Here is a 27,886-nt window from a genome sequence, read left to right as displayed (position 1 = left end):
GCTGTTATGCCTAGGCAGCTCCCTATCCTCTCCTGTTTTTGTGTGTGGGAGGGGCGGAGGCCCCAAGGGTAGCCTTCTTGTCTTTCCTTTTTTATGTTGCCATTGTCCCTGCATTCTTTGTCATTTTCTTTAACAAGACTGGCTTTAGAGTCTTGGAATTTCCATAAATTCCTTCTTCCTCAGATGCCCAAAGGCAAACAACCTGTTCCTTAGGTTTGTTGTTGTTGTTGTTGTTGTTTTATAAATTTATATATTTATTTAGGGCTGCATTGGGTCTTCGTTGCTGTGCGTGGGCTTTCTCTAGTTGCGGCGAGTGGGGGCTACTCTTCGTTGCGGTGCGCAGACTTCTCATTGTGGTGACTTCTCTTGCTGCGGAGCACGGGCTCTAGGCACCAGGCTTTAATAGCTGCGGCATGTGGACTCAATAGTTGTGGTGCACGGGCTTGGTTGCTCTATGGCATGTGGGATCTTCCCGGACCAGAGATCGAACCTGTGTCCTCTGCATTGGCAGGCGGATTCTTAATCACTGCGCCACCAGGGAAGTCCCTGTTCCTTAGGTTTTATGGAGTTTACTGTTAATCACTAAAGAATCTAATAAATATAGAGAAATCACAAAGCTAAGAAATTCCTAATATACAGAATATGAAAAAAGCTCATACAACTTAATACCAAAAAAATGAACAATCCGATTTTAAAATGTGCAGGGGATCTGAGTATAAACATTTTCCCCAAGAATACATACAGATTGCCAAAAGGTACATGAAAAGATGCTCAACATCACTAATCAGGGGAATGAAAATCAAAACCACAATGAGATACTACCTCACACCTGTTAGAATGGCTATTATCAAAAAAGATAAGAGATAACAAATGCTGGCATGGATGTGGAGATAAGTGTACTCATGGTGGCAATGCGAATTGGTACAACCACTATGGAAAACAGTATGGAAGTTCCTCAAAAAATTAAAAATAGATGGTCCAACATATGGTCCAACAATTCCACTTCAGGGTATTTATCTGAACAAGATGAAATTACTAACTTCAAAAAATATATACATCTTCACATCATTGCAGCATTATTTACAATAGCCAAGATACGGAAACAATATGTGTCCATCAACAGATGAATGGATTAAGAAAATGTGATCTATATTTATATAAAATGGAATATTATTCAGCCAAAAGAAGGAAATCTTGCCATTCGTAACAACAGGGATGGACCTTGAGGGCATTATGCTAAATGGAATAAGTCAGACGGAGAAAGACAAATACCATACGATCTCACTTCTATGTGGAATCTAAAAACAGAACCAAGGGAATTCCCTGGTGGTCCAGGGATTACGACTCTGTGCTTCCATTGCGGGGGCCATGGGTTCAATCTCCCATCAGGGAACTAAGATTCTGCAAGCTGTATGGCGCAGCCAATAAATAAATACAAAACCAAAACAACAACAACAAAAAACCACCCCAAAAACCAAAAGAACAAGCTCATGGATACAGAAAACAGATTGGTGGTTGCCACGGCGGGGGTTTAGGGAGTGGATGAAATGGGTGAAGGGAGACAAAAGGTACCAACTTCCAGCTATAAAATAAATGTGGCTATAATGTACAGTATGGCAACTATAGTTAATAATTCTGTATTGCATATTTGAAAGTTGCTAAGAGATTAGATCTTAAAAGTTCTCTTCACAAGAAAGATTTCTGTAACTATATGTGGTGACATATGTTAACTAGACTTACTGTGGTGATCATTTCACAATATATACAAATATTGAATCATTATGTTGTCATTACGTTTCAATCATTACTTGAAACTAATATAATGTTGTCAATTGTACCTCAGAATAATTGTATTGATGAAAAACAAGAAAAAGGAAAGAGAGAAATTCCTTAAAGTTTTCAACAGCCTTAATTATGACTTCATGCCTGAGATAGTTGTAAATATGAATCCTCTTGAGAAACCTCTGTATTAATTTGCTCAGGCTGCCATAGCAAAGTAACACAAATTGGGTGGCTTAAACAACAGAAATTTATTGTGTCATAGTTTTGGAGACTAGAAGCCCAAGATCAAGGTGTCAGCAGGCTTGCTCCTTCTGAGGGCTGTTAGGGAAAATCTGTTCTATGCCTCTCCTGGCTTCTGATGGTTTGCTGACAATTTTTAGAGTTCTATGACTTGTAGATGTCTTCCCCAATCTTGCCTTTATCTTCACATGGTGTTCTCCCTGTGTGCACGTCTGTGTCCAAATTTCCTTTTTTATAAGAACTTCAGTCTTATTGAAGTGGCCCACCCCACTTCAGTCTGACCTCATCTTAACTAATCGCATCTACAATAACCCTATTTCCAAACAAGGTCACATTCTGAGGTACAGGTGTTAGAACTTCAAAATATTAATTTTGGGAGGACAAAATTCAACCCATAACAATCTCCCTCTGCAGTGTTTTATTCCTGAAGGTAGATGGTCAAATCTCTTCTCCTTTAACATTTAAGCCTTAAGATCCCAACAGGCTAATTTTGCATCTTTTCTTAAGGACAAAGAGAAGCCACCAAAATGTTCTTAGAGGCACAGTAGACTCTGGAAACAGATTGCCTGGGTTCATGTATCTTAGATATACCACATATTTACAGTGGTACCAGGGAAAAATCTTTTAGCCTATTTGTTCCTCAGTTTCCTTTTATATAAAATGACGATAATAATAGTACTCAACACGTAAAGTTGTATCAATTAAATTAGTTAAAAGAGCTTAGAAGAGTGTCTAGCCTATCTTGAGCACTATGTAAAAATTGCCATACATATATATTTTGAACAGGGGAGGGATATGTGTAGATTTTTATTTTTAAACACCACTCTGGTTTCTGTGGAGAAGACTAGATTGCAGGCAGGCCTGAGTGAATGCAAAGCTAGCCAAACTTCTGATGGAATGGTCCAGGAGAAGGATGCTGCTGACTGCTAGACTGGGATGGGTACAGGAAGATGGAGAGAAATAGACTGATTCAAAACCAATTTAATAGTAAAACAGAAAGTTTCAAAAAATCCCACCAGGGTAGAATGTTAGTTTTCAGTTAGTCTCTGTATTTTTTTTTAATTTATTTTTTAACATCTTTATTGGAGTATAATTGCTTTACAATGGTGTGTTAGTTTCTGCTTCATAACAAAGTGAATCAGCTATACATATACATATGTTCCATCTCCTCCCTCTTGCGTCTCCCTGCCTCCCACCCTCCCTATCCCACCCCTCTAGGCAGTCACAAAGCACCGAGCTGATCTCCCTGTGCTATGCGGCTGCTTCCCACTAGCTATCTATTTTGGTAGTATATATAAGTCCATGCCACTCTCTCACTTCGTCCCAGCTTACCCTTCCCCCTCCCCGTGTCCTCAAGTCCATTCTCTATGTCTCTGTCTTTATTCCTGTCCTGCCCCTAGGTTCTTCATAACCATATTTTTTTCTTTAGGTTCCATATATATGTGTTACCATATGGTATTTGTTTTTCTCTATCTGACTTACTTCACTCTGTATTTTTGATTACTCATTTCTGATGACCTCCAAACTGAATGTTACTCAGATCACTGGGCATCTGACTCATCCTGGGGATCCCCTCACAGTTCTGAACTAGAAGGAGAAAGTCGAAAAGGAAAAGTGAGGATTTCTTGGCACAAACATGGTTGAGAAAGAATATGTAGTATTTGCCCACTGGTTGAAGGTGGTAGAGAAGGGAATGTGAAGAAACTAACTTATAACTATGACTTTTGAACCTGATTTGGCCAGCAAGATGGTCATGTCAGTGAAAAATGTATAATCAAGAGAACTAGGCTTGAGAAAAGGGATTAAAGTCAGCTTTTGACATCTTGAGTTCAAGGCCCTATGTTGAGTTTAAGAAAGTGGCAAACATCTAACCACCCGTTAGAGATGTGGACCTCCCTCTGAAGAGAGTAGATGAGCTAGAAAAGAGGTGATGATAGAAGCTATGAAAGTGGATGAAATTGTCAAAGAAATAAATGTAGAGAGAAATTTCAGAGGAGTTATCAAGAGTTATCAAAGAGCCAGACAAGAAAGAGTAAAAATATAACCAAGAAAATAACAGATCAAAAAAAAAAAAAGTAGAAGACAGTGTTAAGAGGGAAGAAATAGTGAAATGTTTTAAGTACTGCCTTGAAGTTGAAAAGAATGGGAACTAAGAGAAGGCTATTGGATACGGCAGCTAGAGGATGGCAAGTCTTTGTTAATTGATGATATGAGACAGATCTAAAGGATTTAAATAGTGTGTGAGCACATGAGAAGTCAATGGTAGAATGTTAGGTTTAAAATGACAGGATAGTAGAAAACACAGGGAAAAATTTGTTGCATATATGGAAGTGTGATAAGCAATGTAGGAAATTCAGATCAGTGGAGGAAAACACTATTCAATAAATGGTGCTGAGATTATTGGTTATCCATATGGAAAAAATAAAATTGGAGTCTTACTTCATATTTGTAAAGAATTTAATTTTATCTGCAGTAAGAACTTAAATGTGAAAGGAAAAGCTTAAAATTTTTTCTAAAATGTAGGGAAATGTCTTTAAGACTTTGGAATAGGGAAAGATTTAAACAACTATAAACTATGAGAAGTAAAAGATTGATAAACACAAGTTCAAATTAAGAACTTCTGCTCATCAAAAGACACCATAAAGAGAGTGAAAATACAGGATGCAAAACTGAGAAAGGTACTTTCAACACAGACATACATATTTCAAGAAATTAATTTATGTGATCGTGGGAGCCAGCAAGTCTGAAATCTATAGGGTAGACCAGCAAGCTGAAAACTCTCAGGGGGGAGCTAATGCTGCCATTTTGAGGCAGGATTTCTTCTTTAGGTAAACCTCATTTTTGCTCTTAGGGCCTTTCAACTGATTTGATGAGACCCATCCATATTATCAAGAGTAATCTCCTTAACTTAAAGTAAATTGACTGTAGATGTTAACTACATCTGCAAAATACCTTCACAGCAACACTTAGTGTTTGATTAAGTAACTGGGTACTCTAGCCTAGCTAGGTTGACACATAAACTAAACATCGCAGTCACGATCCCAAGCCACACATTATGAAATGTGCTTGCCAAATGCTGTTAAAGCTGGGGGCCATGAGAAAGAGGGTGCTTAAGAGTTCAATAGGAGCCTCCTCATGCTCTGGGTGAGACGGTCAGGGACTTGAAAACATGTTCAAGATTATTATTTTTTTTTTAAATTCAAATATAGTTGGTTTACAGTGTTGTGTTAGTTTCTAGGGTACAACAAAGTGATTCGGATAGATATATATATATCTGATATATATATATCCTTTTTCAGATTCTTTTCCATTATAGGTTATTACAAGACATTGAATATTGTTCCCTGTGCTATATAGTAATACCTTGTTGTTTACAAGAGGCTTTTATTAAATGTTTATTTATTTATTTTCTTATTAGTCATCCATTTTATACACATCAGTGTATACATGTCAATCCCAATCTCCCAATTCATCACACCACAAGCCCCACCCCCTGCTGCTTTCCCCCCTTGGTGTCCATACGTTTGTTCTCTATATCTGTGTCTCAATTTCTGCCCTGCAAACCAGTTCATCTGTACCATTTTTTAGGTTCCACATATATGCGTTAATATACGATATCTGTTTTTCTCTTTCTGCCTTACTTCACTCTGTATGACAGTCTCTAGATCCATCCACGTCTCTACAAATGACCAAATATTGTTCCTTTTTATGGCTGAGTAATATTCCATTGTGTATATGTACCACATCTTCTTTATCCATTTGTCTGTCATTGGGCATTTAGGTTGCTTCCATGCCTGGCTATAGTAAATAGTGCTGCAATGAACATTGGGGTGCATGTGTCTTTTTGAATTACAGCTTTCCATGGGTATATGCCCATTAGTGGGATTGCTGGGTCATATGGTAATTCTATTTTTAGTTCTTTAAGGAACCTCCATACTGTTCTCCATAGTGGCTGTATCAATTTACATTCCCACCAGCAGTGCAAGAGGGTTCCCTTTTCTCCCCACCCTCTCCAGCATTTGTTGTTTGTAGATTTTCTGATGATGGCCATTCTAAATGGTGTGAGGTGATACCTCATTGTAGTTTTGATTTGCATTTCTCTAATAATTAGTGATGTTGAGCAGTTTTTCAAGTGCTTCTTGGCCATTTGTATGTCTTCTTTGGAGAAATGTCTATTTAGGTCTTCTGCCCATTTTTGGATTGGGTTGTTTGTTTTTTTAATATTGAGCTGCATGAGCTGTCTATATATTTTGGAGATTATTCCTTTGTCAGTTGATTCATTTGCAAATATTTTCTCCCATTCTGAGGGTTGTCTTTTCGTCTTGTTTATGGTTTCCTTTGCTGTGCAAAAGCTTTTAAGTTTCATTAGGTCCCATTTGTTTATTTTTGTTTTTATTTCCATTACTCTAGGAGGTGGATCAAAAAAATATCTTGCTATGATTTATGTCAAAGAGTATTCTTCCTATGTTTTCCTCTAAGAGTTTTATAGTGCTACAAGATGCTTTTAACAGAATGTGGATTGGACTTCAGTAAAAGCTGAGAATGTTCCTATAGAAACCAAATTATATGTCACAGAACATCTGAGGGAAGTGAATAAGCAATGTAAGCATGTCATCTTAAAAAAATTGAAATATAGGTGATTTATAATGTTTCAGGTGTACAACAGTGATTCAGTTATATATATATATATATTCTTTATCAGATTCTTTTACAAGATATTGAATATAGTTCCCTGTGCTCTACAGTAGGCCCTTGTTTATTTATTTTATATATCATAGTGTGTATCTGTTAATCCCAAATTCTTAATTTATCTCTCCCCTCTTTCCCTTAAGTTTGGTAACCATAAGTTTGTTTTCTATGTCTGTGAGTCTGTTTCTGTTTTGTAAATAAGTTCTTTTGTATCATATTTTAGTTTCCACATATAAGTGAAATCATATGGTATTTGTCTTTGTCTGACTTCATTTAGTATGATAATCTCTAGGTCCATCCATGTTGCTGCAAATGGCATTATTTCATTTTTTTTATGGCTAATATTCCATAAACATGCATTTTTTGTCATTAACAACCTAGTCTCTAGGCCAAGGGAGACTGTCAGAAGATGGAAGGAGAGGAGGAACTTATGTCTAGATCACAGGGAAAATAGCCTGTGATAAAGAAGCTTCACTGTGCATAACACTATCTTCTTAAAGGTCAAAAGCTAAAAGGAGACATGCCTGTGGGAAAAGGACATATCAAATTTGGTGAGAGTGTATTAAAAACAACAAAAAATCCAAACAGCTGGGACTGTCCAAATTCATTTTATCTTTTTAAAAAAATTAATCAATTAATTAATTTTTTAAAAACTTTTCCTAATCCACTCTGCACTGTTCTTCAGCAAACAAAGGTAACTTCAAACAAAGACAAGCAATGATAAGAAAATATCAGCATGGAACATGTGTGTGTATTAAAAAAAACTGGAAAGTAGTATATAAATAAATGAAAAGGAAGAAAGAAACATAAGCAAAAAGGTAGAAAGAAAAACCCAATTTCTCAGGGGTTCATGACATTAGATTTGGCAATAATTTCTTGGATATGACACCAAAAACATAGGCAACAAAAGTAAAAATAGAAAAAAATGACTACATCAAAATTTAAAACTTCTGTGCATCAAAGGACACAATCAACAGAGTAAAAAGGCAACCTACAGAATAAGGGAAAATACTTGCAAATCATGTATCTGATTTCTCAGAAAACCTATTGAAGGAAATGTAAGAAATTCCAACAACTAGTTCTATATGGTTTCAAAGAAATCACAGATATCAGGATCTTTCTATAAAAAGTGTCTACAGAGAGATTCAAACATGTAAGGAGGAAAGGATAACATATCCTAGAGTTTAAAAGCCAGTTAGCATAATAGTCTCAAGGTTCATCCATGTTGTAGCATGTGTCAGAATTTCCTTCCTTTTTAAGGCTAAATAATAGTCTATTGTATGTATGTAGCATATTTTGTTTGTCCATTCATTTGTTGATGGACACTTGGGTTACTTCCACCTTTTTTTTTTTTTTTTTACTTCCACCTTTTGACTATTGTGAATAATGCTGCTATGAATGATGGGTGTATAAATATCTCTTTGAGACTCTGCTTTCAATTCTTTTGCGTATGTACCCAGAAGTAGAATTGCTGGATACCATGCTATTTCTATTTTTAATTTTTTGCGATTTGCTATACTGTTTTCCATAGTGGCTTCACAATTTTATATTCCCACCAGCAATGCAGTAGGGTTCCAATTTCTCTACATCCTTGCCAATGCTAATTATGTTCTGGTTTGTTGTTGTTGTTGTCAGTAGCCATCCTAAATGGGTGTAAGGTGATATCTCTTTGTGGTTTTTATTTACACTCCTCTGATGATTGGTTCCTGTTGATCATCTTTTAATGTGCTTGTTGGACATGTATATGTCTTTGGAGAAATATCTATTCAAATCCTTGGCCCATTTTTTGATTGGGTTGGGTTTGTTGCTGTTGTTGAGTTGTATTAGCTCTTTATATAGTCTGTATATCAGCTCCTTATCAGATATACGATTTGCAAGTATCTTCCCTCATTCCGTGGGTTGCCTTTTTACTCTGTTGATTGTGTCCTTTGATGCACAGTTTTAAATTTTGATGTAGTCATTTTTTTCTATTTTTACTTCTGTTGCCTATGTTTTTGGTGTCACATCCAAGAAATTATTGCCAAATTTAATGTCATGAACCCCTAGGGGTTTTTTTTGCGGTATGCGGGCCTCTCACTGTTGTGGCCTCTCCCGTTGTGGAGCACAGGCTCCGGATGCGCAGGCTCAGCGGCCATGGCTCACGGGCCCAGCCACTCTGCGGCATGTGGGATCTTCCCGGACTGGGGCACGAACCCGTGTCCCCTACAACGGCAGGTGGACTCTCAACCACTGTGCCACCAGGGAAGCCCAACCCTAGGTTTTTAATGTGTGTGTTCTCACTCTTCATTAATTTTAAACTAATCTGTAATTGCATATTAGATTTATTTTTATTTAGAAAGATTTCTTAATCATCAAGTAGTTTTATATTAGTTATCTCTTTCATAATTAATGTATAGCTTTCCAATTTGAGGGTCAAAAACTATGGCCTAGGCCCTAGATTTCCATTCATCAGAATTTGATAAGATTTTCTTTGTGGCTTAAAGTATTTTAGTATTTGTATATATTCTTAGACTTAAGAAAAGATGCATACGCCATGGTTTAACTCTATGTACTATATATGTGTTTTCTTGCGTTATCCAAATCCTCTCTCTCTTTTTTTTTTTTAACTTTTGGCTACACTGCACGGCATGCAGGATCTTAGTTCCCTGATCAGAGATCGAACCTGTGCCCCATGCAGTGGAAGCACAGAGTCTTAACCACTGGGCTGCCAGGGAAGTCCCCCAAATCCTCTCTTTTCTATTTATTTTTGGTCTATGAGATCTGTCCATTTCTTAGAGAAATGGGTTAAATTTTTAAAAATACATTCTTCTTTTATTTCCACTAGTTATTTATTTAAATATTTTGGTGCTATAAATTTACACTTTGGAATTAGCAGATTAGGGTTTGAGTTCCATGTCTATCACTGTGTGTCAGACACTGAAAACACCTAATCTCTCTAAAGCCTAGTTCCTCATCTGCAAAATGGAAGTGTTAACCACAGTCACTGTGTAGTGTCGTAAGGATTACTATAGAAAATCCTCAGCTGAGTGCTTGACATGTAGTGAGTGTACAGTAAATGTCTGCTATCCTTCAAAGTCAATTGGTTTTATTGTTCTACTTACTTTTTAATCATGAATTTCACTTTGATTTTATATTGCTACTTTCTTCCCTGCTTTTGCTTGTAACTTTATTGGCCATCTATTTATTTTCAATCTTTCTGTGTCATTTTATTTCAGGTACAATTCATAAGGAGAATACAGTTAAATTTTCTTTTTTTTTCACTCAGAGATTTTTGTCTTTTAATAGGGAAATTTAGCTCACTGAGTTTATTGTTATTAATGCTAAGAATGTATTCATACATCTTGTTTTCTCTTTATTATTCTTTATTGTTTTCGCCTCTTTTCCTGACTGTTGTGGTTCTGGTGAAGTTTTCTTTGTATGTTTTTTCCCTCAAATTATTTGAAAGTTCTACAACTTTCAATTGTGGCCATTACCTTTAAATTAAAAAAAATTGAATATGCGTATAAATATCAAGAAAAAAAGTGATTATTCTTTATGCCCTATTCTCTTCCCCAAACATGATAAGAATTTTAACAGTTATAATCCTCTCTCCAGGAACCCATACCTCCTACATTTTATGAAATAAACTGGAATTTAAATTCTACATTATTTTTGCTATTTTAATTTTTGCTTTCCTATGTAATTACCCTGTCTTAATATTTACATTAGATTTTATAAAAACATTATCAATAATTATATTTCTCTGGGTTTTTACTCTCTGGTATTTTTTGTATACCCTGTCTTCCCTTTTACTGAGTCTTTATTTAATTGCAAGCAACATCAAAGGCATCACAAAGAAACTTAATTTTAAAAAAAATGGCATTTTGTCTCATTTAACAGAGTTCAGAGGCAAGTTGCAAACACAGTTTGTTGAGGGCTCCAACTCGATTTTTGATTTTCTTAAATCTGCTCTCTTCCTTGTGTTAGCTTCCCTCATTGTATCAGGATGGTTGTAGCAATTCAGGATACACAGCTAAGAAGGGAGAATTGTTTTTCCTTAGTCATTGAATAAAGCATTGCCCTTCACTTTAATGAGAGTAACACTAACCAAACTCAGTGGCAAGGAAATGCCATGTATTCATTGGTTCAGACCTATATTACTGTCCATCCCTAATCCAATCACTAGGGTGGGGTGAGGGGAAGGAAATTGTAATGTTCATTAAACTGCTGCCCAGTGGGAGAAGAGTTGCTTGGGAGGCAACTGTGCTATAGTTTTTGAATTCAAATTGATATAGTTTTCATTCAGAACATAGTCCCATAAATATTTCTTCATGTAATGTAGAGATCTCAGATGATGACCTGATTATTTTTCTTTATATATACCCTTTAATGGGAGGTCTGAAATATCATAGAATTTTATCCTTTATTTTTGGCTGCACCACATGGCTTGCAGGATCTTACTTCCCCCACCAGGGATTGAACCTGGGCCCACGGCAGAGAAAGTGCAGAGTTCTAACCACTGGACTACCAGGGAACTCCCTAGAATTTTATTCTTTATATTCAAAATTAGAAACTTCACAAGGATATGTGTAAATATGGTTCTTTTTGAAATAATCTTGCCCTTTCAAACTGAATACACAAATTTATATTTATCTCAGGATATTTTTCTTCTATTATTTGTATTAATATTGTTTCTCCTTTATGCATTCCATTTTAAAAACTGAGATATAATTTACATACAGTAAAATTTACCCTTTTAAAGTGTACTATCCAGTGGTTTTGAGTATATTCACAGAGTTGTGCAACCATCACCACAATCAGTCTTAGAGTATTTTCATCACCCAAAAAAGAAACCTGTACCCATTAGCACTTACTCTCCATTTCCCTCCAAACGTTAGCCTAGATAACCACTAATCTACCTCCTATCTCTGTGGATTTGCCTATTCTAGATATCTCATATAAATGGAATCATATAATGTGTGACCTTTAATGTCTGGCTTATTTTACTTAGCATGTTTTGAAGGTTCATCCATTTTGGAGCATGTATCAGTACTTCATTTTTAAAAAATTACTGAATAATGTTCCATTGTATGGATAGACCACACTTGAATTCATTGGTTGATGGACATTTGCATTGTGTCTACTTTTTGGCTGCTATGGATAATGCTGCTATGAACATTCATGTATGAGCTTTTGTATGAATATATGTTTTAAATTCTCTGGGGCATATATCTAGGAGTGGAATTGTTGGATCATATTATAACTCCGTTTTGATGAAATGCCAAACTGCTTTCCACAGTGCTACACTGTTTTACATTCCTATCGGCAATGTATAAGTGCTCCATTTGTTATTATAGCTTTGCTAACATTTGTTATTACAGCTTAAAATTTTTTTTTACAGTTTCTTTTTTTATTATTATGGTTAACTATACATAACATGATATTTACCATTTCAACAATTTTTAAGGGTACAGTTTAGTGGAATTAAGTATATTCACATTTTTGTGCATTCATCACCACCATCCATCTCTAGAACTTTTTTCATCTTCCCAAACTGAAACTTTAACCTTAACCCTAACCCTAACCGTACCCATTAAACAATAACTCCCCATCACCTCCTGCCCTCTTCAGGCTCCTCATCCCCAAATGAACCACTGTTCATTCTACTTTCTGTCTCTAGGAATTTGACTACTCTAGGTATCTCACATACGTGGAATCATACAGTATTTGTCCTTTTGTGACTGGTTTACTACAATTAGCATAATGTCTTCAGGTTCATGTACATTGTGTCAGAATTTTCTTCCTTTTTAAAGCTAAATAGTATTCCATTGTATGTCTCCTGTTACTCTTTTTTTAAAATAATAGCCATCCTAGTGGGTATAAAGTGGTATATCATTGTGGGTTTTTTTTTTTTTTGTCATTGTGGTTTTGATTTATATTTCCCTAGTAGCTAATTATGTTACACACCTTTTTGTGTGATTATTGGCCATTTGTATATCTTCTCTGGAGAAATGTCTGTTCAAATCCTTTGACTATTTTTCATTTGGATTATTTGTCTTTTATTGTTGAATTGTAAGAGTTCTTTATATATTATAGATAATAGGTCCTTATCAGATATGTGATTTGCAAATATTTTCTCCCATACTGTGGGTTATCTTTTCACTTTCTTGATACTGTCCTTTGATGCACATAGGACAGTTTTTAATTTTATGAATCAATTTATCTAGTTTTTCCTTTGTTGCTTGTGCTTTTGGTGTCATGTTAAGAAACCATTACCTAACCTAACGTCAAAGAATTCTATGAAAAGAGTTTTATTGTTTCAGCTCTTACATTTAGATCTAAGATCCATTTTAAGTTAATTTTTGTATCTGCTGTAAGGCAGATGTCCAAATTCATTCTTTTGCATGTGGATATCCAGTTGTCCCAGCACTGTTTGTTGAAAAGACTATTCTTTTGCCATTGCATTATTTTGACATCCTTGCTGAAAATCAGTTGACCATAGATGCATGGGCTTATTTCTGGACTCTTAAGTCTATTCCTTTGATCTATATGTCTATCCTTATGCCAGAACCACACTATCTTGATTACTATAGCTTTGTAATAAAGTTTGAAATTGGGAAGTGTAGTCTGAATTTTTTTATTTTTTAAAAAAGATTGTTTTGGCTACCTGAGTCCCTTGCATTTCCGTATGAATTATAGGGGTGGCTTGTCAATTTCTTCAAGAAAGAAAAAAGCCGTTTTGGAATTTTGATAGGGATTGTGCTGAATCCGTAGATCAATATGGGGAGTACTACCACCATACCAATATTAACTCTTTAACTCCAACAACACAGAATGTGTTTCCATTTATTTAGGTCTCCTTTAATTTCTTTTAATGTTTTATAGTCTACAAACACCTATTTGTATTTTGTAGTATATGAATATGAATAGGTATTGGTATACTACAAAATAAGTACTGTAATATATAATATTCCACTTTTGCTTTTAAAACTTCCAACATATAAATATTAGATCTCCTGGGTCTATTTTTAATATCTCTAAAATATTTTCTTTCACAATTTCTATTTCTTTATCTTTTAGTGCTGCACTCTGGAAGGACTCTTTGATATGGTCTTATAATTCACTAAATCAGTTTTCAGCAGCATCTATTTTTCTGTTAACTTCTATAATCTTTTCAACTTAAATATTCATCTATTTTTTAATATCCAAGAACATTCAGGTTCTCAGATGCTCCATTTTCACGACCTGCCCTGTCGCTCTTTAAATTTCAGTTAAGAACATGAACAGGATTTTAAAAAAAAGTTTTCTCCTATTTCCTGCATTAATTCCATTTTAGTGAGTGACAGCTGCTCTAATTTGGTCCTCTTCTTTCAAATGGTGGATCTTCTCTTTAGGATTAGTGATATTTTTTATCTGCTCATATTTATAAGTGGAGATCTAGATCATTCAGCATCGATAACTGACATCCCATTTGGAATTGGAGAGACCACTGTTCAAGTCCCCATAGTGGGTCTTACCCTCTGAGGATGATGGTGGCAGGGTGGAGGTTGGTATTCAGTAGTGAAACCAGTGAATTGGCTTTGAGTAGGAAAATAGTATCTCCCTTCCTCATAGAAGATAATGGTTATGATGGTACACAGGATGCTGAGCCACCAAGTCTCAAACCTTAAGCTGAGAGAGAAAGGAACAGGGTGAGGAAGCAAAGAAATCAATTATTTGAAACTATGCCCAGGAAAGAACTTTACATGGGACTACTGGCACACAGAACTCAATGGAAGCAAATAAATATGAAGTCTACTAAGTGTATGAGGGAATTGTATGGCCGAATCGCAAACCCAATTTAAAAAAAACTAACTGTAAATGAACTCTCAGGACCCCGAACTTGAACCAACAGGAAATGGGCTGTGAAAACTGTGAAGTCTCCCAATAACCACTTCAGATGTGGCCATAGAGGAAAATGAACAAGGAAGAGACTTCCAGAGTGTTGAGCCAAGGGTCACAGAAATTAATGCAAAAGGGTATTCATTCTTGAGAGCAGAACCAGGATGTAATCATAGAACTTCCCCCATCACTGAGACGGAGGATCTTCCCAATAATCACTCAGAAGGATTCCATCATTTATATGGACCCTGACTGCTCTGAGTCATATTTTTCACTGAACTTGGTTCTAATGCAGTGTATCCGTGAGAAGCATTTGGGAATCATTGTTATGGAGAAGAGGAGGGATTCGCAGTAGTCGGCTAGGCACTATGCATTGCCTCAATCCGCACAGCTACTCCCTGAGGTATGTGCTATCATGATGCTACTCTACAAATGGGGACACTGAGATGGAGTCCAGTAACTTGGTCAAGGTTATATAATAGGTAAGTCTTGGAGCCAGGATTCAAAACTATGGGGCCTAACCCCGAAGTGTTTACACTTAATTCTGTCACATTTTATAATCACAGAAGTCTATTGGGCATGATGAGGGATACATAAACATCAAAAAGGAGACAAGACATATACACAAATAAATTCAAGGCAAGGGAGTACCAGAACATAGATAGATTACCATTACTAACTTTTTTTTTTTTTTTTTTTTTTGCGGTACACGGGCCTCTCACTGTTGTGGCCTCTCCTGTTGCGGAGCACAGGCTCCGGACGCGCAGGCTCCAGACGTGCAGGCTCAGCGGCCATGGCTTACGGGCCCAGCCGCTCCGCGGGCATGTGGGATCTTCCCAGACCGGGGCACGAACCCATATCCCCTGCATCGGCAGGCGGACTCTCAACCACTGCGCCACCAGGGAAGCCCCATCACTAACTTTTAACCTTGTTAGGGACTTGTTTTGTTTACTGATGAATCACCAGTTCTCACTTCGCCATCTGGCTCACAGTAGGTGCTCAATAAATATTTGTTGAATGAATACCAGAGTTCTGTAATATTAGTCTAAGGTCCTTGAGCAACTGTGCCAAATTTACCTTCACATCTTCAGAGTCTACTGTGTTTGGCGCTCAATGAATGGTCCTTGAACTAAACTAACAGAAAACTGCACTGTGGTTTTATGTAAAGGCTGCTCATTGTTCCCAGTTCCCTTTTCTTTAAAATGGAAGGTGTTCCCCTCCTCAACTCTACAGACTGTGTGGCAGACTGGCTTTTTCAAAAGATTCTCACCCGCTTTAACCTCTCATGAACTAAGTTTTTATTCATGGAGGTGAACTTGAAATCTCAAGTTTCTACTTACTATCTTTTCCACATGTATGACTGGTTTTCCAGTTGAATTTGACATTTGATTCCTTTTGGATACCTGAGCTATACTCTTAATCAGCTGCACCTTTCTGTGTTGTAGTTATTTAAAAACCACATTGATCTCATTCAGTAAGTCTCTATTGTGTGCAAGATCCAGGACTGTGGCAATACAGCCATGACTGAGAAAGACATGGTTCCTGCCCTCGTGGCACATAAAAGTGTTCCTATGTGTTTTAAAAGACTGGACAATAGGGATTCAATTGTAAAACAAAGCAAAAACCATTTCTGCTCCTTATCCCCATAAGGAACAAAACGATTAAAAAAAAAAAGATGGCAGTTGGGCATGAGTTCCCAGGGGAGGAGGGAGAGAAGACAATCCAGATCACAAACAAATCGCTTACTTTTTGCAAGTCACAACTGAACTATGCCTTGAGTTATCTTCTGGTGATTCCGGACTTCCAGTCAGAGTCAATTCCGTCTGTATTGACCAAAAGAGAAACAGGGAGGAAAAAAATGCATTTCGGTTCTTAAAAAAAAGAGCAACACGAGCAAACAAAACCCACTGACTTAGGGATCATATGAGATCTACTTTAATTGAAGTTGTCTCTAAACGATAATTGACAATGATACCGAAACAACAGACTGATAACCAACCTGCTCGGGGCCGGGCACGGCCGTAGCATCCCCACTGCCAGGAACCAGCTGACCAGGGTCTATACGGGCCCCAAAGGCACTACAAATTGATCAACTTTTCTTAACCTAGACTCTTCCACCACATCCAGCATGGACCTGCTTCTTCCAGGGTGTGGGCCATCAGTAAAGGAGTCTAGTCGCCCATCTCTGGCAACAACGACAGTTGAAAAAAAAAAATGGAGCTACAGCTCTAATAACAAAACCCACCAGCTGTGAAAAGTGGACACACATCTGTCACTATCGGGTCTCAGCATCTCTGGAGAACGTTTGCTCCCGCCGCGCCCGTCAAGGCCCTGGGCCCGAGGTTAGTGGCTGCTCTGCGGGCGGAAGAGCCTTCTCGTCCCGGCAGGCTCGCGGTGAGCCACCGCGAGCAGGCAGCCTCCGTGAGCGCCCGGCCGGGGTCGGCGGGCCGGAGGGCGTGCTCGTTCAGGAGGCGCCGAGGCGGTTCTGGCCGGAGCTCCCGGGTCGGTTTGGTTTTGTCCCCATCCTGCCCCCGCCCCCCCCCCACTCCCCTTCATGCAAAAGGCCAAGGGGGTTTTGACCCACCATCGCCCAGACCGAGTTCACGCTTAGGGCCCTTTCGCCGCCGTCCAGAGGACAGAGAAAGCAATCGCGCAATGAGGCGAGAGCACTCTGTGAATGAAGGTGGAGTCGGCGAGAAAATCATTTTTCTTCTTGGCTGCGCGCGTCAGCCGCCCCGGGGGGCAGGCCTCCTTCCCAGAAGACCCCCTCCACACACCCGCGCCCTCCACGCCCCTCAGTGGCCACACGCATCACTGGTGCCGCGGAGTTTGGAAATGGAGGCGCGAGCACACTGGGCTGCGGGCTCCACACGGGGTGGGGGCGTTCCCGGAGGGTGAGCAGGGAACCGTGCGCCCACTCCACTCCCGGAGGGCCAGGGAGCCCTGAAGGGCCCTCGCGGGCGCCGAGGCGGCGGAAGACCGAGAGGCGGGGCGGGGGGGGAGGGGGCGCGGGGGGTCCCCGCCGGGGAGCTTCTGGGGAAGCGGGAGGGGCAGCACCTGAGGAATCCGCCTCCGGCCGCGGCGGCCGCCGCCTCGCTCCGCCCCGGGGAACTGAGCGCGCGGCCAGCTTGCCTGCCAGAGAGACGCCAGCCACCGGCGGCGCTAGCACCTCGGAGGAGGGCGGCGGAGCGAGCGGAGCGCGGCGCTGCGACCCGGACTGGGGGTGGTGAGACGAGCCCCGCCGAGGCGAGGGCCACCCCCGGTCCTCTGCCCTCGCGCGCTGCCAGGGCCAGGTGAGCGGCTGCGGGGACTCTGGGCGCGGGGAGGCGGGGAGGTGAGAGGTCGCCCGCCGGGCGCGAGTGCACGCCTCTGCCCGGCAGGGGCTGCCCTTTGGCGGGCTGTGGACACCCTGCCTGCGCGGGGAGGCGCAGCGGCTGACTTTTTCTGGAGGGATCGGAAGGCGGAGCGGGGGTGTGAGCGCTGGTGCGTTTGTGTGGCGAGGGCGGGCGCCCGTGCCAGCCCCGGACCCGAACCCTCGCGTCAGCCGCCTGAGGAGACCCAGCCCGTGCGGTCCGCGCCCGGAGGCCAAAGGCCTGTCACCCCGGCTCTCGGCGCCGCCTTTGTGGCGGGAGCGAGGGAGCCCGAGAGGGGGCTGAGGGAGGCAGCGGCGCGGCGGGGAGCGCCCGGGACCGGCTCCCCCAGCCCGAGGGCTGCTGAGGGGGGTGGCCCGGGCGGGGGGACGGTGGGTAGGGAGGCGCGGAGGTGACGCGGGAGGATGGAGAGAGCTCAGAGGGGCAAAGTTGAGAGCGTCCAGCGGTGGCTGGGCGTTTGCTCAGGGTCCCTGGGCTGCTTTGCTCCACACCAAATGTCACTTGGTCACGAGCGCGCGCGCGTGTCTTCCGGCCATCATTTCCCTTTTTCGTGAGTGAGTGAGGACGACCACTCTTGTGCTGAATGAGACACAAAGGGTTGTGTTGACAGCTGACCCTGACACGAGTAGACAGCGAGGTGCGGTGTGTGCCCTGGCCAGGGAGGGTGATGAAGAGGCGGCTTGTTAATCAATTCCCTCAGTCCCTCTTCCGAGCTCCGTGAAAAGAAGCGATAGGTACAGATGCAGTTCGCGGGGCTTCTCAGTTAAACGGAGCCCAGGTCGGGTCCAGAACCCGATTCATCTGCGCGGGGACAGCTGCTGCCTCCCGCAGAGGCGACGGAGCCCGGATCCCGGAGAAACTCCTCGATCCTCTCCTTTCCTCAAGGAACGTGACTGTTTCAAGGTCCTTATCCCCACCGCGGCCTTCTGTCTCCTGTTGAAAAGATAGAAACCACATTTTAATTTCTGTTTTTCACCCCTTAAGAGTCCCCTCTCCACCTCGCCCTTGAGGTGGGAAAACCCGCTTAAGTCTCATGTTAAAATCTAGCCATTTAAATATGGGGAAGAGCTTGTCCGAAAAAGGTTTTTGAATTAAATGCCGCCCTTAGAAACCTCTCTTTCCTCTGAACATTAAAAACAAAACAAAACAAAACAAAACTTTAAATCCTGGAATTCTCTTTGAGTTTTGTGACTGTGTTGCTTTCAGAATATTTCTGTGTACTTTTACAAATTGCAATACTGAAAACTTAAAATGGAGAAAAAATTTAAATTGTTTTATTAAAAATAGTACTAGAATTACGTGCGTGTAGGCACGTGTTTAAAGGGCAAGTTTTAATTAATGAATATCGGAAAGTTATATGCATAGGGTAGAAATTGCAAACAGCAGTGTAAAGTACGCCCTCTGTCTCAGAGACCCGTACTCCCAATGCCCTAGTCCTCCTCCCCAGAGGCAACCACTCTCCTCAATTGTATATCCTTCCATAAGCCTTCTATTAGAATGGAATTACATTGTGGAAATAGAGGATGAAGGGAACTTAATATGTAAGACTGAACTGTGTCTCAGTGGTGATGGCTCTTAATTTGATATCCACTCCTGATGATATTAGATCCTTTTATTTAGCCTAAGGCACTTATCAGAGTGCTTAAAAATCTTAGAACAAGTATTCAGTGCAAAGCAGAACTATTAAACTGTTATCTCCCCCCTCCCTCCATCACCAGTTTCTCTACACTTGGTTTTTTGTAACCTTTGTTGGATTTTTCTTCCATTTTGGAGCTCTTTAGGAAGTAGAGAATGAGAACTGTAGTTTATTCTATCTAGTGCAGTGCACATCTGAAGACATTGAAAGGATATATGAATACTCTCATTGACATGAGATAATATAAAAATTTCAATGGTATGAGAGAAATACGGAGGCCAAGTTTAAGACATTTGGTCACATCTCTTAGTTCCAGGCCTGAATTTGCCATAAACTAGCTAAATGAAGTAACTTTCTAAGAAATGCTTTTGTTTCCATCCCCAGTTAAATAAAGGAATTGAACCATGTGGCTTCTGAGTGTCCTTCCGACTCCAAAATCCTGTGATTTTTGGTAAAATGGTAGTTCTGTAGGTGTCCTAAGATTGGCTAAGGATAAACCAGTTGGATCTGTGGGTATTAGACAGTGGAGTGACAAAGAAAAAAAAAATCCTAAATGGTAGATTCATAAAGAGGAAGTCAGAGATGTTTAAACAACATTTCTGCTCTTATGAGATTGATATCATTGGAGAACAGCTACTTTACTTTCCCACAAAATGTCTGTTTATGTTACTGATAGAGGCCAAACCCTGAATGGCCCTCTGTGCATCACCTTGTATGGCTAAGAGAGTGAATTTTCTTCACAGCTCACGGTTCCATTTTTAGGGAAATTATTTTTACCAAACTCTTACTTTTCTTTTTGGTAATGTGGAAAGTTCATTGACCTACTTCAGAGGGACTTTACATAATTTAATTAGTAATTCTACAAGTATTTAGAAAATGAATAATCCTTATAGCTAAGCTATTTTAGTTACTTTATAAGTATTCACTTAGAGATCATGTTCTTAGCAGGAAACTTTTCTAATCTCTAAAACACCTGAAACTAATGATTCCTGGATGGGTGCTGAGAGCTGAGGAGTGATTTCAAGGTTATGAAAGTAAAAAGAATTAGGTGATTTTAATCACTATACATGATCTCAGTTAAGGGATTTCAAACTTATACCGTAAGTGGTGGTTACAAAAATCATTCATGTTAAAGAAGGAGATCTCATACTTTGAAGATTCTGAGTCAATAATAAAGAATATTATGTAATTAGTTTGAATGTCAGTAATATAAATAAATTATAATGGAGTTTTAGGAATTGTTTGATTGGGGTGATAAGAAATATGAACTAGAATGGTGGATTTGTAAGGGTGCTTAGAGAAATCTTGATTAACAAAACTAACAAAAACAAAAGAAAATTAAGTACTAGTACTAGTACTAGTAATGAAGTTCTTCTAAAATGGAATAGTTTTTGTTTTTTGCATCTTCCTTCCCACCCTTACCATATGAATATGTATTTTTACAAATGTCTTACCATATTGCAGGCACATTTTTACTCTGATTTTTTTATAAACATTTTTCCATAATTTACTTTCTATTGTTTGCAATTAGTTAATTGTATCATGATTTACTTAACTCTTTCTCTATTTTATGATTTTCCAGTTTTTTAAAAAAATATAATGGCCACCCACATGAATGAGACTTTCTTATTCTTCTTCTTTAAAATTAAAAAAAAAAAACGAACTTAGAATTATTTCCCTAGAGAAGCAGTATAGGTGAGCTCTAAAATTAAAGGTTCAGTGTCCAAACATAGCTCCATCACTTATGGGTAGTATTGGGCAAGTAACTTATTTTCTTAGAGTTTTCTAATCTGTAAAGTGGGTATAGTAATAGCTCTCTACAAGGTTAAGATAAAAAGCAGTAATGCATGAAAACACATGTAAATGTTAGCTCTGTTTTTAATTAGGAAAGTTTTGTAATTTCAAAATTACTTTCCAGGAGGATTACATAAATTACACACAACAACAATGTGTGTGCTTATGTAATTTTATTTATGTAATTTTAAACATTTATATTATTGTGACTAATTTGATCAGTGTAAAATTGTATCCCTTTGTTTTGATTTGTATTTCTTTGGTCTTGTGTAAACTGAGAGTTAGTTTTCTCAGCAGTATTGCTACAGTTTTCTACTTGGAGTGGTGGAAATTTCATCACCTCAGTCATTTTGAACTAGACTATAAGACAGACAAATAGGACAGGTCAGTTACAACACTAATAAGTGAACCAAATTTTCCAATAGGTTCTTTCAGATTAGTTGTAGTTTTCTTGTATTCTCAGCCGATGGTAGTTTTTATTCATTATTATTATTTTTAATCTTAAAAATATAGCTGTTAAAATTAATAAATAACGTTATATATCAATTCTATTTAAGCGAAAATGCAATCTTCTCTTTTTTCCCTTGAAGGGCTGATTTATAATTAGCATTATTATGATCCAATTTAGTGGATTTTTGCTAGGAATGCTTCCTAAAACTTGGGGGAAAAATATCAGAGAAAGTTTCATGATCGCTAATCATGTTATCTTTTGGCTACCAATGGATAATGAAGTTATACCCTCTAACTTGAGTTCTTATACAGTCAAGGTAATTTAGACTACACAAAAGCATGCTCTTGTAAGTTCTGGAGTTCCAGCAGCCCTGATATTTCTGGCAAACACACACCCAATGTGGATAACAGCAGCTCTTTGTGCTCCTGAGCCCCAGGAGGGCTTCCTATTGTGTACTCTTCCTTCCCTCCCATTCTTGACTGACTGGTGATAGCAACTCCTCGAAGTCCAGATGTGAAGCTCCCACAGGGACGCCTCTCTTCTACCCAGCTCTGTATTTATCTCCACCACCCACCCCTTCAGTGCCTTTGCTTTTGTCCTATGACATAGAGAATTCACTCTCTTTGCAAGGTTGTGGTGTCAGATTTTATTTTTAATTTATCGCTATGCTTTATGAGTGTCTTCAACAGTCCCTACAGTGGAAGCTATAGGCACAATTAGCATAGATTAACACATAATCAGCACTGGATAAATGTTTGTTGCTGTGAACCATATCTTGTATGGTCTTCTCTGTTCCTGGGCATGGTTCTATTTTTAAGGTAAAAATAAAAAGCAAGCTCTGGTTGTATGCTGGATTACTGTTTGCCTATATTACCAAGGTTAGGAATTAGGAAACATACTTGTTATGGCCCTTTTAACTTTTTCTGTGTTTAGAGGAGATTCTTAACTCTTGTGCCTTTCTTTTCTTCTGTAAAATGGGATTAACAATTAAAGTACTGCTCTAATTATCAACCTTCTGCACAGAATTGTTGTAAGATAAAATGAAATAATAAATGTGGACATGTTTTAGAAAAAAAAGGATGCACAAATTCATACAGTGTTGTCATAATTACACATTATCACTACACTTCCAGGAGTGTCCACATCTTTGAGAAAGCCTCATCTCAATGTGGAGCTGCACTGGGAGATTGGGGTTAGATGAAAATTCTTGGGGCCCAATCCAAACCCTGAGGGTGGGGCCTGTTCTGTCTTTTAACAGCCCTTCTGATGCTGAACCACTGCTCTAAGGAGTAGTAAATGTCAACAACCACTAGAAAAGTAATTCTTTTGCTAGTTAAATATTAGTTATAAGATAATCCAGAGATATCATAACATCACTTTTGCGTGCTAAGTATGAAATGAAAGTTAGCTATTATCATTAGCTGCCGTTTGCCTTTTAACCTCTCAGAATTTAATTCAGAGCAGGAATTGTAAACTCAGGTGCTTTTAGAGGCCAAGCAGGTAATCTGAGTGAAGCAGGACACCTGTAAAATAATAAGGGATGATAAGTCCTGGTGGGCAGAAAGTCTGAAGGTGGCATGATTTGTAAGACTGCACTGATTTTTGCCCTGTGTGTCACTGTTACCAGATCATTTGATTTTTCAAGTGGAACTGGAAATTCATATTTTTGTATGAATTTAATGTCTGTAATAAATTTTAAAGAAAACATATGGACCCAACAAAACAAATCTGGAAGCCAGATAATTTCCATCTTCTCAATTAATTAACATGGGTGAAAATATTTGCATTTGAATGAGTATGATGACAGAAAAAAGCACACTGTTCAAAATTATTAATAAAGAAATGCACATAAAAACCCCACAGACGTATTTCAACTTTCAGATTATAAAGATTTAGATCAATAATATCTAACATTGGCAATGGGTAAAGAAACTTATTGTTATACACTATAAAATGAAGGCAAATATTACAGCTTTTTTGGAGAGCAATTTGGCATCATGTATCAAGATTTTAAATGTCTGTACTGGGATTTTCCTGGTGGTCCAGTGGTTAAGACTTCCCCTTCCAATGCAGGGGGTGCAAGTTCGATCGCTGGTTGGGGAGCTAAAATCCCACATGCCTTGTGGCCAAAAAACCAAAACATAAAACAGAAGCAATATTGTAACAAATTCAATAAAGACTTAAAAAAAGAAAAAAAGCCTTGACTGAAGCTGTTAAAAAAAAATAAAAATAAATGTCTGTACCTACCCTGTCCAATATGGTAGTCCCTTGCAATGTGTGGCTATTTAAATTTAAATTAATTAACATTATATAAAACTAAAGATTCGGTTTCTCAGTTGCACTATTCACATTTCAAGTACTCAATAGTTGCATGTGGCTGGTGCCTACTGTATTGGACTGTGATGATATGGAACATTTCCTTCATAGAAAGTTCTTATGGACAGCACTGGTCTAAACTCTGACTCAGAAATTTCCCTTCTAGGAGTTTGTTAGAAAGAAAGAACTAAACAAATGCAGATAGTAAAAACATCACCTGAAACATTATGTATAAGAGTAAAAAATTAGAAACAAAGTAAACATCATGTTTTTACTAAAAATTAGGTTGCAGTAAATATCCAAGATATATTGTTATGTAAAAATATCCCGGTTGTCGAATGATTTTATTTATTTGGGTAGATAGCTTAGGTACATAGAGATTAGGGGAACAAATTTTCTCTTCCCACAAATGATTGTAGGTATAACAGAGCTTTCCCTTTCTAGCCTAGAGCTCTTGTCATGTAGTAGACTAGGTTGACTTTCACTAAAGAACAAGCAGAGGCACTTGACAGTTCGCCAAGCTGCATCAGTATCACCTGGGTACCTGTGAGAAATTCAGGGTCTCAGACCCCATTCCAAGCCTCCTGAATCAGAATCCCTGGGGGGGGGCTCAGCGATCTGTGTAGTAACAAGCTTTCCACTTCCTGCCTGTATCTGCCTCCTATCACTGAATCTCTCAAGCTTTATTTGTTTTATCTTGGCCAAGTGAGAGCTCCTTGAACTCTATCCAGGCACCATTCTAGGTGCTTCAGAGGCTGCAGTGAAGAAAACTAACAAACATCCCTGTCCTTATGGGAATCAAACAATAAGCAAAGGAAAAATGGAGTAAAATATGTTATATTTTAGGTAGTGAGAAGTGTTAGGGAGGAAACTGAAGCAGAAAGGGGACTTAGAAAGTGAGATGGGAGTTGAGATTCTCTTCAGGGTGTCACTGGGAAGTGACACCTAAGTGAGGACCTGAAGGCTATGAGGGACTGAACCATTGGAAGTTTAGAGGCAGAGCATTCTTGGCAGTCATGAGAGGGGTAACTAGGAGGCCACTGCTGCTGAAGAGAGGCTAGTGAGGGGAGTGAGGGGGGATTAGGTCAGAGCTGTAATCTAGATCTTCTGACTTCAAAATTCTTTGTTCTCTCTAGTGTACCACACTCCTCAAATTCTTTGGTTAATCAGTTTGTAAAGAGATCAGACATCCTTAAATTCACTGTTTTTCAGTGTGATCTGTCAACACCTGCCTTATTTGCCTGGGGTGCTTGTTAAATGTGGATTATTGGTCTCAACCTGCTGAATTAGAGTTTCTGGGGTGGGACCCTGGAATGTGCATTTTAGTGATCTTCCCAGGTAGTTTTTATGGACACAGAAGTCTTAGAACCACACCTCACATTTATCATTAAGTTTAGTTTTTGTAGAGGAGGTGTGCCTAAAATTCTCACCACTGCCTGTGGAGGTCATAATGAGAAGATGTAATTGATATAGTGTCTCATTTACTTCCTGCATTTTTAAACTGATTAAATCAACACTACTTATAGTAAGTTTATGTGTATATCTCTGTTGGAGTATTCAGCAACTGTACGATTATTGTCATAATTCTTACCCACATCAGAGGATGGGGGAACCTTTTCACTTGAGGGTTCTGTCTCCCTCTCATCCAATCTGTTCTGCTTTTTGGAAAGGGCGAATTTAAATTTAATTGATTTTTAAATTCATATTTTTTTTTTTCTTCTTTTCCATTCTTTTTCTCTCTGGCCCTTCCTCTCCCTCTCTCCCGCTCTCTCTCTCTCTCTCTCTCTCTGCCTCTTGTTTCTTTTCTTCTTCCTCTGCCCTTCTTCTTGAAATCTAACCATCCTAAATTAAACACCATTAATGTTTTTGGTCGCCATTATTTTATGCATTTCCATGCATATTTATATATATTTACCAACACAAACAACTTTACATGATAGGGTCATATGTTTTGTTTTGTTTTGTTTTTTGCGGTACGCGGGCCTCTCACCGCTGTGGCCCCTCCCGTTGCAGAGCACAGGCTCCGGACGCGCAGGCTCAGCAGCCATGGCTCACGGGCCCAGACGCTCCGCGGCGTGTGGGATCATCCCGTACCGGGGCACGAACCCGTGTCCCCTGCATCGGCAGGCGGACTCTCAACCACTGCGCCACCAGGGAAGCCCCGGGTCATATGTTTTTTAAAAAACTGTAGTCACGTCTTTTAAAAAATTCAGGAAGCCTAAATTTCCTCTTTACCCTCCCTTTTCACCTCAACAGTGTGACCAATCTGCTGTTTATTTTGTTAAAACTTTTTCCATGATCATGTAACCTAACAAACCTTGTATATCTTCAACATCTTATACATACTGTCATATTTCATATATATATAATTTATTTTTTCACTTAATACTTAATAAAACACAGGGATATACCTCTAAGTCAAATGGTATAACTCTTATTTATTCTTTTAAATGACTAGATAATATTCTGTGGTATACATATTCCACAAACAACCATTAACTTTACTGAAGGATATTCATTTTAACTAAACAAGAAACTAGAGCTGTATACTAAATATGAGGCATATCTGATTATATAATTTAAAAACATTTTTGTAAAGCAAAAAAACTGAAAACAAATACTACAGACAAATGATAGATTGGAAAAAAAATCTTTACATATGCAGGCAAAAGATTAGCATCTCCGGTATATAAGGAACTCTTCATAAAATGATAATAAAAATATTTTCTAAAACATAATTTTAAAATTGTTTACAAATGATATGCCTAGGTCATTCACAGAAGCACAATTCCAAATGATCAATAAATATGAAGAATGCTTAGCCTTATCAGTTGTTTGGAAATGCAAGTTAAAAATAATAGTAAGCTACACTTGACACCCACTTGATATTAATATAGAACTTTAGTCCACACTGAAATTTCCAGAATTAGTTTCTTTATTCACTGAAAATCTATGCAGAAACTTTTTTCTGGGAAGTTATATTAAAGCTATAAAACATAATTATTTTCCAGGTTTTCTTGTTTGCTTAGAGAATTTGAGGGGAGATTGACTTTTATTCCCTTTTAGACTCAACTCTTAGCACAAGGAGTGAGAACAGAGCTTAGAAAACTGAAGTTTGATATCAATTGTAGGACTTTTTTTTTTATTCCAAAGGGTTTTCTTCCATTTGAAGATAGAAATTGTTGGATTTTAGAGCCATAGTTCAATCCTAAGAGGAAAACAGGGCCACAGGGTTTTACTTGACTTCCCAATGTCACCTGGCTATACCTGCATTCTTTCTGGTTTACTGTCCTGTTCCTGAGTATCTTTTCATGCCTTTAATTGCAGCTAATGCAGAGAAATCACATTTCAAAATTTTTTCCATTTTCAAAAAGGTATTGAATGTACAGCATTTAGAGAAATTCAGTTGTTTAGATTTTAAGTAGAAATAATAACGTGTGAGAATAATTTTAAAAATCAGCAAAGACACATATCACTTACAATCCTACTGCCCTTACAAAATGAGCTACTTCCCCAGTTTTACCTCAAGTACTAATCTATATTCATTAATGATTTTGCAAATGGGAAGAGTTCACTAATATTTCCAAAATCTTTTGGTAGCTTTGATTCAGCCCTTTTACACTGGTCTGCCTGACCCTGTCTTTCCTTTCTTCTGACCTGTTTTTCATGCATGTCATTTTTAAGCCTTGAACATTATTTCATATCAGTCTCAACCTTGATCAAATGCCTTCAGTGGCTTCCAGTTGC

General features: G+C 38.8%; 1 protein-coding gene across 2 annotated transcripts in view; it reads left to right on the top strand.

The window, feature by feature from the left end:
* Positions 1–17,759: 17,759 nt before the first annotated feature.
* The window catches only part of GREB1L (GREB1 like retinoic acid receptor coactivator), a 264,160-nt gene continuing 254,033 nt past the window's right edge, over positions 17,760–27,886 (top strand). For both annotated transcript variants that reach the window (XM_082853112.1, XM_082853111.1), the window contains exon 1: positions 17,760–17,864. The gene's annotated coding sequence lies outside the window, so the exon portion shown is untranslated. The remainder of the gene's footprint in view (positions 17,865–27,886) is intronic.

Source organism: Leucopleurus acutus, assembly GCF_964270905.1.
Source record: "Leucopleurus acutus genome assembly, chromosome: 13".
Lineage (NCBI taxonomy): Eukaryota > Metazoa > Chordata > Mammalia > Artiodactyla > Delphinidae > Leucopleurus > Leucopleurus acutus.
Note: the sequence above shows the minus strand (reverse complement) of the source record. Positions and strands in the feature narration are given on the sequence as shown.